The sequence below is a fragment of the Nycticebus coucang genome, chromosome 5 (assembly GCF_027406575.1).
Source record: "Nycticebus coucang isolate mNycCou1 chromosome 5, mNycCou1.pri, whole genome shotgun sequence".
In the NCBI taxonomy this organism is placed as follows: domain Eukaryota; kingdom Metazoa; phylum Chordata; class Mammalia; order Primates; family Lorisidae; genus Nycticebus; species Nycticebus coucang.
Genome location: NC_069784.1, coordinates 8620328 through 8633612, shown reverse-complemented (window position 1 = coordinate 8633612; position 13285 = coordinate 8620328). Strand labels below are relative to the sequence as shown.

The 13285-nt window shown below is 39.7% G+C and overlaps 1 pseudogene; it reads left to right on the top strand.

Moving 5' to 3' along the window:
* Positions 1-13285, top strand: part of LOC128586475 (inhibitor of Bruton tyrosine kinase-like) — a 35508-nt pseudogene that overhangs the window by 20570 nt on the left and 1653 nt on the right.

Here is a 13285-nt window from a genome sequence, read left to right as displayed (position 1 = left end):
GTGCTGGGCGGACCAACCAGTCCACTGGAATGCAGGCCCTAGGAGAGATCTTACACACTACCTTTAGGGTTCCAAAAGGTGATGTTTTCTATGAAGAAAAGTTAAGAATTTTTACTACTACCACATATGTGGAAAAAGTTAAGAATCTTTATGAACACCAGCTGGAAGCAAATAGGTGCTAGTGACTATTACCAAGCAAATGAGGGGATAGTGGTGATTACTGTCATTATTTTTACCTAAGCCTGTCCTTTCAGAGTTTTGGGGCCCTTACTCTCATTCTCGCCTTGCACCCCTTCATCAGTTTGTAAGGGTGGTTTCACTGGCGCTGTGCTAAGGTTTAAAGATGAATAGAGGAAAGGGTAGGTGTGTCTCTCGAGGAACTTACTCTACTAGGATGAACAAACAAGTACTTGGTACGAATGTTATTAACTGCCACCGCTGTCACCATCACCAAACAATAATGATGAGGGCTTGCTCTTTTCCAGGCAGTTTTCTAAGTGTTCTGCAGGCATCCACTCATTTGGACTCACAACAACCTTGCAAGGTCATTACTACTACCACTGTTATTACTACTATTGTTGTTATTTCCACTTTTCAGATCAGGAACCTGGGGGCAGAGATGTCAGGATGTTTAGTAATGTGTCCAACTTATGAAATGGAAGTACGGACTTAGGAACACAGGCAATCTGGCCTCAGAGTTGAAGTGCTTAAGCGAGTATTACCCAGGGGTAACATATTCTTAGTTTTTGTGGAGTGAACACGTGTCGATAAAGTTCGTGTGCAGTTGCACACTACTTTAACTTGCACACGAACTTTATGGACATCTTTTATATAGGTACAGCTCATTTAAAACTGGTTTTAGACAGTTTCAGGAGCTTGGAGGAAACGGAAAGATCCTTGATTCTGAAATGAGATTTTACCAGGTGCAGTTACTAGAATGGCCAGCAGAGGGCGAAGGGAGGCAGGATTTGTGAAGTGCTGCTACATCCCCACGGAGGAAACTGGAACGGAGAATCTCTAGTCCTCGGTTGCTCTAACATTCTGAGATGATCCTTGTTCGAATTTCCTTAGTTCAATGTCATGTAAAACACACGCAAAGAAAAGGTAGTCCCTTGTGAAATACATATAGCTAAGATGATTTTTATCTCATTTAACATGTATTTATTTCAATATTTATTGAATGTTAAAAACATCTTTAAAGAAGTACGTGTTAAGAACTAAAGATCTCACTGCAAAGGCAAGATAATAAAAATTTAAATGTTATAAAGATCATATGAATAAAGTTTTAAAGGAGTTCAGAGACAAGGAGAAAATGGAGCTGCAATGGAAAAGTATCATTCCACTACTGAAGGGTGGGTGGCATGTGCGTGAGAAGGGAAAGGCTGGTGTCTCTTAAAATTAAATTTAACTTCCCAGGCACTTCTGGGGTATTTTCAGTGAGCAAGGTGCCATCCCAGGCATTGCAGAGAAAATAAGAATGGGTGATACAGTGTACGGATAATGATATTGCCGTAATAATATAAGGCAGGATATGGTGGACAAACAGCAAGGTGCACTATTGGAGGCCTCAAAAGTTAACAAAATGACATCCATTTCTCATTCGAAGAACCACCAGACTTCATGTTGAATGCTGAAAGGTCACAGTCCTAACCCAGCTCTGCCAGCTGTCGTGGTTCACCCACCTCCAGCCTATGTGAAAACCCGAGGCGGGAGAGGAAGGGATTTCTCTGGTAAGGAATTGACAGAATACCCACCCAAACTGCCACTCTTGGATGGAGAAGGAGAAGATGTAATCTTTGCTGGTAGATCCCTAAGACACAGATGGAAACTGTGAGCCACTGCAGAGCATGCCAGAGAAGAGGTTGCCCCAGCGGGAATTCCAGGGCCTGGAGGATACAGCCTCCTGCACAGCAGACTTTCTGCCTTCCCTTGGCGTTTCTAGGTGTTGATGAAGCCAAGGGCAGAAAAAACAGCGAGTCGATGTTCTTCTTGGCAGGTTGCCAATTTCCCAGAACCACAGATGGGCTTTTGTGAGATACCTGTAATGCCTGGGGAGCTGCATTCACTGACCTCTTCTGTTTTATTTTTATCCAAAGCAGTTTATTTACTGCTTTGGGGATAAACAGAAGTAAAAGCAGGCTGGTATAGAGGTCTGATTTTCTTTTCATCTGTCCTCAAACTTGGACCAGATAGCTCAGTAGTAATAAGGGTGTACAAAAGTACTCTGAGAAAATCAGAACAGGGCGGATGCACGGCCCCCTCTGTCAAGGTGCAGCTTTTCTAGAGGGCCCCTTGGGGAGCCTAGTGCCTGTCCCAGGAGCCTGAGCGTCCCCCTGGTGAATATTCTAAAGGCAGATGCTCTGGCTGGAACTGCCCCCTCTGGCGACAGATCCTATAGGTGCTTACTTCTGCAGTGGGCTGTATTCCTCCTGTGGCTAAAGATGCATAGTTTTGAGATTTGATAAGGACCCTGTGGAAATGATTCTAAAGAAGGGTGGATCCCAGAAATCTGGTACCCAGAAAAGAGGCAGACAAGGCAATCGCGTGGGGTTCTGGAAAAAGGCCCAAAGATACTCCACAGAGCCAGAAGGTGTGCTACTGCCATCTAGAGGGCACTGTTGGTGGGTTACATCTGCACCCGTCGTAGGAGCTGCGCCTCATTCCCCCAACACCAACACCTACCCTCATCCCCCAGACAGCAGAAATGGTGAACAGCAAATTGTGGGAATGCAGCCAGGAAGAGAAAAGAAAGAAGCTAATTTAACCTCCTACCCACATAGGCAGAGGGATAGAAGAAATTTAAATCTTAATGGCTTTGGAGTTTGAAATTATATTCAGTAGAGCTATACCCTGCACTTTCTAATTTGTTTCTCATTCTGTAATGGCATTGTATCGTTCTTGGTTTGTTTTCTTAGCTTTGCTTAGCTTCTTCTCCCTTTCCATCTTGGATATTGCTTTATGCTTTATTTCTTTAAAAATTGATTTTATGTTCTCATTAACTTCTGTATCATGAGGCACTTGCAGGGTGTGTGTGTGTGTGTGTGTGTGTGGTCTGCTTACTTCCAGAATGATTTCTTCATCATCTGTGTTCTTTCTCATATGTATTTATTTTTGCTGACAATTGGTTTGAAAAGTTGTATCCTTTCCTTTTATCTTTTTTGGTACAGTAGTTCCGTTGACGTTCCTTTTGTTCTGTACAGTACAGGTGAATTCCACTTGCTTTTCTATTACCTTAGGTTCAAGGAGGAGAAAACAGCAGAAGAAAACCGTGGCTATGTACAGTTGGAAGAGGACCTGTATTCTACCATCTCCTGGGATTTTAGTAAATGTTTTCTGTGCTAAACTCTGTCTATTGGGATTTTTCTTCGTCAAACTGAGAAATACTGTTGGGCTTCGGATAATTCCTTCTGATCACCATGGAGTCCACGTTCCTTTGCTTCCTTCAGAGAATGTAATCTAGAATTTTGTCCTGTTTGTTGGGCTCTCTGCTTCAATGTCATTAATTTTTTTTTTAATGTTTCTCTTTTGAATTTGGTAATCAGGGTCAGGGTCAGGTGCCTCCGTAGGCACCATCAATGTGCCTAGGACCTGCTCTCTCTTCTCACATCCTCCATGACTTTTCAAAGCAATTTCTCTTTCTCCTAATGCCTGCCTTCCCCTCCTCTGAGAAAAAGGTAAACAGCAAATGGACAGCTTTGCCCCTGTGTCAATAATATACGTGCAGGTCACTTCCCTTCAGGCATTAAACATGCTTCTTCTCCACTTTCTTACCCTCAGAGACCCATGTCCTAATTATTTTCTCTTTTTTGTTCCTTTCTGCTAAATTATTATTTATTATTGGAGATAATCAACTCTGAGTGTTTATAACCATTTGACTATCCCCTTCCAGCTTCAAGATACTAAAATGGAGTATCCCAATATCTCCAATTTCTGGTAGGACCTGAAAGCATGAGTTGGGATAGGACTTTGCCTCTCTCGGACAATTCCTTGTCTCCTCTAAGAGTTACCGAATCTTGTCTGAATCTGTTATTTCCATGTGGAAGGATAGGGGTGGGTGGTTAGATTTTTTCAGAATTTTGTTTGCTTACCTTCCCTATAGAGTACATGTTTGGGGGATGTTGTTAACAGGCTTGCCATCCTTTTCTGAACTTTGTTCTGCAAATAGTTGGAAATTCTGTGTCTGTCTTTTTGATGGCTACCAATTTTTGAAAGTTTATGTATAACATAATCCTTTCCCTTGTTTGAACACTACTGATATATTTTTGCTGCTTTAATTTTTTTCCCATTTGCTATTTATATAATTATGTGGGAGGGAGACTTTTAGATTTGGCTGAATTCCAGTATCTAAATGTTGAACTCTCTATTCCCATTTGTCAAACATAGGAATTAAAGGTCATAATGTTTAAGAGATTTGCTACAAACACAGCTTGCTGAAGTTAGTGACAGGGCAGAGCTATGCTTTGAATCTAGACCTGTCTCTCATCCTGTAATCAATATTCTATTCTGTAATCAATGGAGAGTCAGCAGGATTTTTAAATAGGTGACTAATGAAATGAAACATTCATTTTAGATTTGGGAGCTGGCATGTGGTCTGATAGAGAGATGTGAAATGAATTTGCAGAGAGGGAATTATGACAGCAATAAAAGAAGTTAGGAAAGTTTCATGAAGTCAGGTATGAGAAAAATGACACCTGAGGTAGAGGGAGAACTTCTTTCATATCTTAAAGTTTTGAAATTGGTAATCAGGGTAAGAGTCTTTTTCCTCATGGCTTTATAGGGTACCATCAATGGGCCTATGACCTACTCAAATGTGTAAGGATTTTGTTTTAAGTCAGGCAAGTGGGTTAGGAAGCAAGGCTTCCTCTAAAGACGAGTTTGTAGCCACTCTCTTGCCATGTATTAGCTGTGAGGCTTACATCAAATCATTTTCACTTGCTTGGCCTCAGTTTTCTTGTTTAAGCTAAGGAAGTTGAATTAGATGGACGATATATTCCCTTTCAACTCATGATAGACACTCAAGAAAAGTTGAATGATGCTCAAAAGAGTAAAAGAAGAGTTTACTTCTCTGTGCCAGTGGGAAAATTTGTTAGAATAGATTAAATGAAGAGGCTATTAACAGTTCTTCAGTGAAAAAGCATTCATTTATATCTATTATATATTAATTTCCTTTCTCCTTTATTACTTGGTGTTCAAGAACTCCCTAACCTGATCTCAAAGCACTCTTTCAGGCCTATCCCCTGCTAAAAGGGTTACTGATGACTGAACTAGGAGCTAAGTTCCTATTATAATGACCAGGACAATATATCAACCAACATGGACCTTCCAGTTTAGTGGGGAGACAGACATCCATGCGGATTACCAAGATATAATGTAAATTAAATGCCATAATGATAAAGTGCAAGCAACATGCTATGGCTGCTCACAGGAGGAGAAGGAGATTAGGGTGAGGACCATTTGTGACTCAAGGGACGACTAGGACTTTACAAGGTAGAGATGGGAAGTGAAGAAACAATGTGAACAGAAGCAAAAACATATGAACATACATGACATATTTAACAGACTGTGAAGAGTCCAGGGTGGCCAGAACATAAGAATATTGAGGGCAGAGAGTAAATGACAGATGCTGGGAGGTGAACTGAGGCCGGATCGTGGAGACCTGTGCATGACAGAGCACTTGTGCTTCACCTAAGCTGTTGGAGCAGAAGAATGATAAGCATTGCTCCATGTGAGAGAAAGATAACCAAAACTTCCATGCAGGCGACAGAATGGAGGTGAGAGGATGGAAGCAGGGAGGTAAATTAGGTTTCAAGGAGAAGAAATGAAATGAAGAAAAATTAACAGTGGTGTTGCTACTTAAAAGAGAAAAGGGGCCATGCTTATGAAGAATAAGCCTATGGAAGCAGAAAAGATTGGACTAAAAAAGCCAGGCTGAGGGCACACACATGGAAAATAAGCAAATAACGTTCATCAGAAACTACAGAGTTGGATTACTTTCTTCTAGCCCCCTCTCTATGGACTTGAAGGCAGAGAACAAGGGGAAGGGTGACACGAGAGGAAGGAAATAGTCAGGAGTCAGACCATTCCCATGTAGGCACGTTGGGGAGTTGGGACATGGTTCTACAAGCAATGGAACCCTGTTGCAGGACTGTTGACAGAAGGGTGAGATGGTCAGCCTTTCCCCTTCCTCACATCCCTCCGACTTCTGATTAGATTCTTCTTAATCTCTTTAACTCTTATGCCTTCTTACCTTTCTCTCAAATCTTTCCTGTAGAACACACACCTGGTTCAATCCTAACATCAATCACCTCTGGTCCTATTCATTGACTAAATAAAATAAAAAATTCCCAGCTTGGTTCTTTGACAAATTAATCCATTGCCTTTAGCATCATTTTGACCTCAACAGTGACCAGGATTTTTTCAGTTTCATTAGTTACTCCTTTCCCCTGCTCCCCACAGGAGGGATATAAAATCATTCTTACTCTTTTCAGAAGTTCTTCTCCACAATGTACTCCCTCAAACTCAGCAGATAACTTCATTTCCTACTTCAATGAGAAAATAAAATGATCAGACAGAAATGACCTCAACATTTTGACACCACAACTATAAATGAACTTTCACTTGTTACCACCCATATCAGTTGTGAAAGGGATCGCAAATGTCAGAAAGTACAGTGGCGGTTTACACTGTAGAAGTTAAAGTTTTCTCACAGTAGAAGGAGTCAGAGACTAGAGTGGACTAGTGAAGATTTAGGATAGTTATTAGGGGACTAGAATACCAGAAACAAATAGACAGGAGTCCCAGAAAATGAATGAGAGGCCCAGCATCACTGATAGGCCAGCTATAATTGGGCCATATAATAGGAGCTCAATAATTTCTGCTGCTATTATTTTTCACTGGCGGAGTTGTTCAAAGTCACCAAGTGTATCATTAGGCAAGTTGTGACCAAAACTCACAGTTCCTCATTCAGTATGCTTTGGTAACCCTAATGAAGACAGTATTTTTGGCCCTGAAATCAATGAATATTTAATTCCTCATAAACTCTTTGCCCTGTGGCTCCTTACACATTTAATAGTGACATTCATCACTTCTGAGAAGACCCATAATCCACCTAGAGAAAAGGAATCTTTCCTCGGCTTTGAACCTCAAAGCCAATTTTCCTGAGCCCTATTGTGAGACAATTGTCTTGAAATCTAGGATTTTTGAAAGGGAAAAGAAGTATCTATCTTTTAAGTTCCAAAAGTGACCCTTTACAAATCAAAAGGAAAGTTTAGTTCTTTGGAAATAGAGTTTTACAGTGAGGCATGTGGAAAGAGGCGTGGAGGATGGGACCCAAGAGAAGAGCCGCCACAGGAAGAGGGGAAAGTGGCTCAGGAAGAGTGTGGGGGTCTGGGGGGGGGGCAAGCGAGCAAGAGATGGAAGGGCTGTTTACTGACAGAGCCCCCCAGTGGCTTCACAGTTTCTGGGGAATTTGGAAACATCAGTGGCTGAGAGAAGCCGGGTGCCATGGGATGTGGCTGCAGTAGCAGAAAAATAGGGGAGTACCAGGTCAGGAGAGCAGCAGCGAGTGCCCTCGGCCGGTGCATACTGTGGAAGACAGCCAGGGCTCCTGAGGAAGGCTGAGCAGATATAAAGGGTAATCAAGAAATAAGCATCACTACACTTGCCAGAAGTCACAGCAGAGTATGTCTCAGTAGAAGTCTCTATTCCAGGGAATGTCATAGTGGACGCTGCAAGTGGGCAACTCAAAGTAAGGTCCAGAGAGAAGATATTGCGGGTCTCAGGAGCAGCAGCTTCAGTGAAGACCAGCGTGGGCCTCCTGGTCAGCCGGCGAAGATGTCTGATCTTCCTGGGAGCAATCACCTTGCATGAGAAGGGAGAAACTCAGCTTTCAGCTCCTAAGAGACTGAGTTTACCTTTAAATTTTACTTTTCCTCCTAATTTCTTCCACTCATACTTTGAGAATTTTTAAACCAAGAAAATAAGTTGAGAAATATTTTTACACAAACATCGCTGTGTCCTTCACCATTCACCCATCTTAAGCGTTTTGCCTTATTTGTTCTACCTATCTACTTAACGATTTATCTCTCATCTATTAATGTTTTTCTTAACCATTTGGAAGGAAGTGGCAGACATCATGACATTCAGGTCTAAATATGGGTGGAACTGTGAAATTTCCAATAATTAGCCATTTTTATATGCTTAACCTAATATCTTAGTGAACCTCTCCTAAGAATTAAGGACATTCTCTTACAACCCAAATACTACCAACTCACCAAGGAAAATTCATATTAATTCAATAGCATCCAGTATAGAGTCCATATTTGACTTTTTGCCGGTTGTCTAAAATGCTCGCTTTCCCTACTTTAATCTAGGATCCAGGGGAAGTTCATGCATTGATTGCATTTGATAGATATTTATATCTCTTTAGTCTCTAGAATACTCCCCTTATCTGTTTTCATGACATCGACTTTTTTTTTTCATTAGAAAAGCCGAAATCAATTTTCTTACAGAATTTCACATTTTGGATTTGTCTGATTTATTTCCTCATGACTAGATTTAGGTTAAACATTTTTGTCAAGAATACCACGCAGGTGATGTATACACAGGTGATGTCATATTACGAGGCTCATGGAACATTGTTTAACTATCAGCGATGCTACATTGGATTACTTAGTTGATTAAGGTAGTGAGCACACAAACTCTCCATTGTGAAGGTACGCCTTTGCCTCTTAAGTTAATTATTGATACTTTGAGGCCATGTGAATATCATGTTCCCAACAACCTTTTATCCACTGGCTTTGGCATCCATCAACGCTCTTGGTTGTTACATTGGGCATTCCAAAATCATGATTTTCTACACTTTTTAGCCCATATTCTTCTAAAAAGCACTTCCTATTTTCTCTCTTTTCAATATTACTATGGAATCATACATTTTATTTTTTTATTCAAGGCATGATAATCCATTGTCACAATTATTGTCTTTGAGGGTCAAATTTTCATGTTTGAGCAATGGGTAATCATTTGAAGCTGACTCCTCTATCCTTTTATCATGAGCTCATCAGTCCTGATTTCGTCCTTATTTTCTAGCACAAGATGTTCCAGGTTTACCTAGTATGTTCCCTACTACAGAACTGGAGTTATATTTCTCAGGATCCCTTTTTCTTTGTAGTGGACGATGGTAAATAGAAACTGAGATTTGGGTACCAGTGGTGCTCTTTGCTGAGTATGTTGCTTTCAGGGGTCCTCGAATTACTTTTAATTTAGAAGTTTCAATATCACTCCCTGACTCAAGGAGGGGCTCCAGAGCAGATCTGAACCTTGGAGTGCAAACTTAACTCTCACCCAGCCTTGTAACTATATAATTAATTTATTACTCATACAACAATCAGGATGGTATTTTAGAAGGTAAATTAGATCATATTACTTTCCCTGTTTAAAATCATCATGTTGTAAACCTGGGCCCACATTGGTTTTCCTTCAGATTCTCTTATGCAGCAGTCTTTGAAGAGGTTTCTATTTTTTTTTTTTTTTTTTTGCAGTTTTTGGCTGGATTTGAACCTGCCACCTCCGGTATATGGGGCCGGTGCCCTACTCACTAAGCCACAGGCACTGCCCCAGAAGAGGATTCTATTTTTAAAAACCCGGCCTTTTGGAACAGTCAGATTTTTGTGTATATTTTATAATGTACAAAACATATTAATAAAATAGTACACACAGTATAAAACTAACCAAATACATATAGCTGGATATGTGTGAGCAAATTTTTAAACTTTTTTATTGATGAGATACCTGATTAGTTTGCAATTTGGAAACCCCTACTATGATCCTGAATTTCCTATCCTCGCCTTTTAGAATACTTGTTTTAGTATAATCATTACTATATCTGTCCTTCTTTTCTTTTTTTAAACATCATGTTCTTGGAGGGGTCTTCCTTAATCTAAATTATGCTGTCTATGCTTTCTCCCATAGCTCTATATTTTTCCCCCATAGAACTTGTAATAATTTATACTTAACCTATTTATTTGGTTAATTCTATCTCTCTCAAAAAAACTATAAATACTCTGAATACCGTGCTGTTTTATTTTTCTCTTGTATAACCGATCGCCTATAAGAGTGACAGGCACATAGTTTTACTAGTGCATATTTGTTGAGTAAATGTTGGCTAGTCGATGCATGAAAAGAAATAGAAAAGAAAATAAAATAATGTGGAAAATACAAGTTGGCCCATTGTCAAAAAATATCTCAGAAACATTAGATAAGTATTTTGTGTGCTATTTATGTTTCATGCCATTGCTCGCTCACCTTGAGGGAATCAGTTGGTAAACTGAGTCAAGGAACAAAGTTCTAAACAAAAATTATAATTATAACGGGATAACCTGAAAACATTTTGGGAGTAAATTGATTAATTGGAAACTAGCAGGGATCAGATTAAACATTCTGTCCTTGAGCAGGCCAGCTGGAATTTCAATGAAAAGAATTTTAGTTGTTTATATAGTTTCATTTTCTCTTCAAGAAAACCTTGAGAGTTTCGTTGAGTTTAGATACACAGCTATCTCTGTGTAATGTCTGACTGCGCCTTTCCATCCATACTCTGCCTTACTCAGTCCAAGTCTCAGTGAAATTTCTGGGTAACATAATTGCAGATTTAGCTTTAGGGTTCCTTGGCCCCCTCAAGAGCTCTCTTTGATTTATTTTGTTTCTGTGGGTTGAATTGTAATAAGCATACATTCCATTGTGAGTGTAAAAAAGTGCCCTGTTAATTAACTCTCTCTAGCAGGATGCAGTTCTAGAGGTCAGATGACAGTTGGTGAATTGAACTTGGCAAAATTAAATAAAACTTTCCTCTGCAAAGATTCAGCATGATATTTTCAATTACTACTGGTGATGTACTATTATGGGTGCTGTGAAAGTAAAATGTTCAGAGTATGGGGGTTTGGAGGGGGCATCCTTGTGAAGTTTTTATCTGAGAAACCCAAAATTCATCTTTAAGCTTTTCAAAGATTTTTCCAAATTTCATGTCTTTCTGCACAATTCAAACGTGTGTACATGAAATTGTTCCCTGAGCTAAGGGTCATCAGTGGGGGAATCAGAGTTGGGTAAAGAGACAAAGACTCTGAAAGACTTCCAACCCAGGACCCTTCGTTTAATACAGGTGAGATTTTTATTATGGCCTGTGTTTGTGTCAGCCTGGTTATCAGTGAGAAAGGGATGAAGTGTTATTTAAATTTGACATGTCTATGCTGGTATGGGGGATGGGGTGGGAAGCCAGCCTCAGTTTCCCCATTCCCTTCACATGTTGATTTTGAGTATATAAATACCACAGCGTTTTTTTTTTTTTTTTTACCACCAGTAAAAAATTCTGATCTAATTCTCTTACCACCAGTCTTTGTAGTTTTACCTTTCTAGTCACAGAACGGTAGAGTCTCTTCAAGCTTTTGCTGAGGTAAGTACTATGGGTTTTTCATACTTCAAATTTTAAAATACTAGGTGACTATTCCATAGTGGAGGAATTTCAGCGTCTTTTGACATTTTTCAGTGTTATAAAATGATTAAAATCACTGTGACTTTTGTTTTTCCTTTTTATTTTCTTTAAACTACAGTACTTAACTTATGGATAGGCATTGGATGTAAAAGATTTCAGTCGAAAGTACCCTTCTGAGCATTATATTTTTCAACCTTTTACTGCAGTGGCATTAACATATAGGAGCTGCCAATCATGTTTTGTGTAGTATGAATTATATTTTCATTTTGGTCCTTAGTATAATTTGTATGACAAGTTTATTTTTCCCCATTGAGCTCACTTAATACTTCCTCACAGGACAATGTATTACTTTCCCCCTTCTCTCTCTTCCTCTGTCGGTAGTCTTGACAAGGCTAGCATAATCTAAGAAAAAGAATGATTACACTACATATAACTAAAATTGCCATTATTGTACTGTGGCTGTTTTTCAAAAAGGCTCATTCGGAGCTGTTCTAGAAGGGAAATAGAGATAAGGACGATTTTATCCTTGTCATTATCATCATTGTCAAAACTGTCATCACCATCAAGTAAAGTATGTGTCTTTGTGCCCAGCAGAATCACATGTGACTTAGAAATTATTTGATTTATTGTGATAATTCTCATTGATGGCTTCAAGAATAGCTAGAAATTTAGAAACACAAATCCTGCAAATCGTCTTTATAATTCATGATGAAGTGCATCCATCATGATAATCCCTAATTTTCAGGGTATATAGATGCCACTGGAGTCAGGACTATGCCCAGGGATTTCAGTTCAGTCTCTGGGAGTAAAAATCAATCCCTGGTACGTAAGACACGCAGTCCAGAGGATGCATTTCCTTGGCAGATTTGTACTGTTAGAACTGACCTGTTTTGTTCATGTGTTAATCAACATCACAAAGGATGTTTCACCAGACAATCTGGATTCCTGACTCCTTTTGAAAAATCAGAATCTGTCAGCCCATGGTTTCCATCTTCACGAGGCATCCGTCTATAGCTGAGTAGGGTCTCAGTTCTCTACAGCCCCCACTGCTCACTCAAGCCCAATAGTCAGGCATCATATAACCACATTTTGGTGAATGATAGACCAAATAGACAACAGTGGTCCCTTAAGATATAATACCGTATTTTATTGAACCTTTTCTATGTTTAGATATGTTTAACACAAATGCTTACCACTGTGTTACAATTACCTCCAATATTCAGTACCACAACATGCTGTACGGGTTTGCAGCTTAGAAGCAATAAGCCATAACCATAGGGCCTAGGTGTGTAGGAGGTGGTACCATTCAGGTCTGTGTGAGTCCACTCTATGACGTGAGGACAGTGATGAAATCACCTAGGACGCATTCCTCGGAATGTGTCCCTGCCGTTCAGTGACACACGACTGCATATTTGTACTGCCTGCGCCATTGATCCTGCCTTCCTGATACCTACAGGCATTCTAGTTGCAACCCTTAGACAAAATCATATAGGAAGCTACATAGAAACATTTGGCCTGGAAATCCAGAACCTGGGCAGATGTGATTTTAATGTCTCTGGGTCTCAGTTTCCTCATCTGCTCATTAAAATATATTAATGACATCATATGTAAATAATAGAATAACATTTGACTTTCTTCTGTTGAGAGTAGTATTGGCATGGTGGATGGAATACATGGAAAAAGGGAAACTACCCTTGTTCCAAAGCAGAAATATTCTTTTTGTTGTTAAGATTGTCTTTTTTATTATGGAAAACTTCAAACATATAAATAATAATAGAATGAATCCTCTGTACACACTGTGCA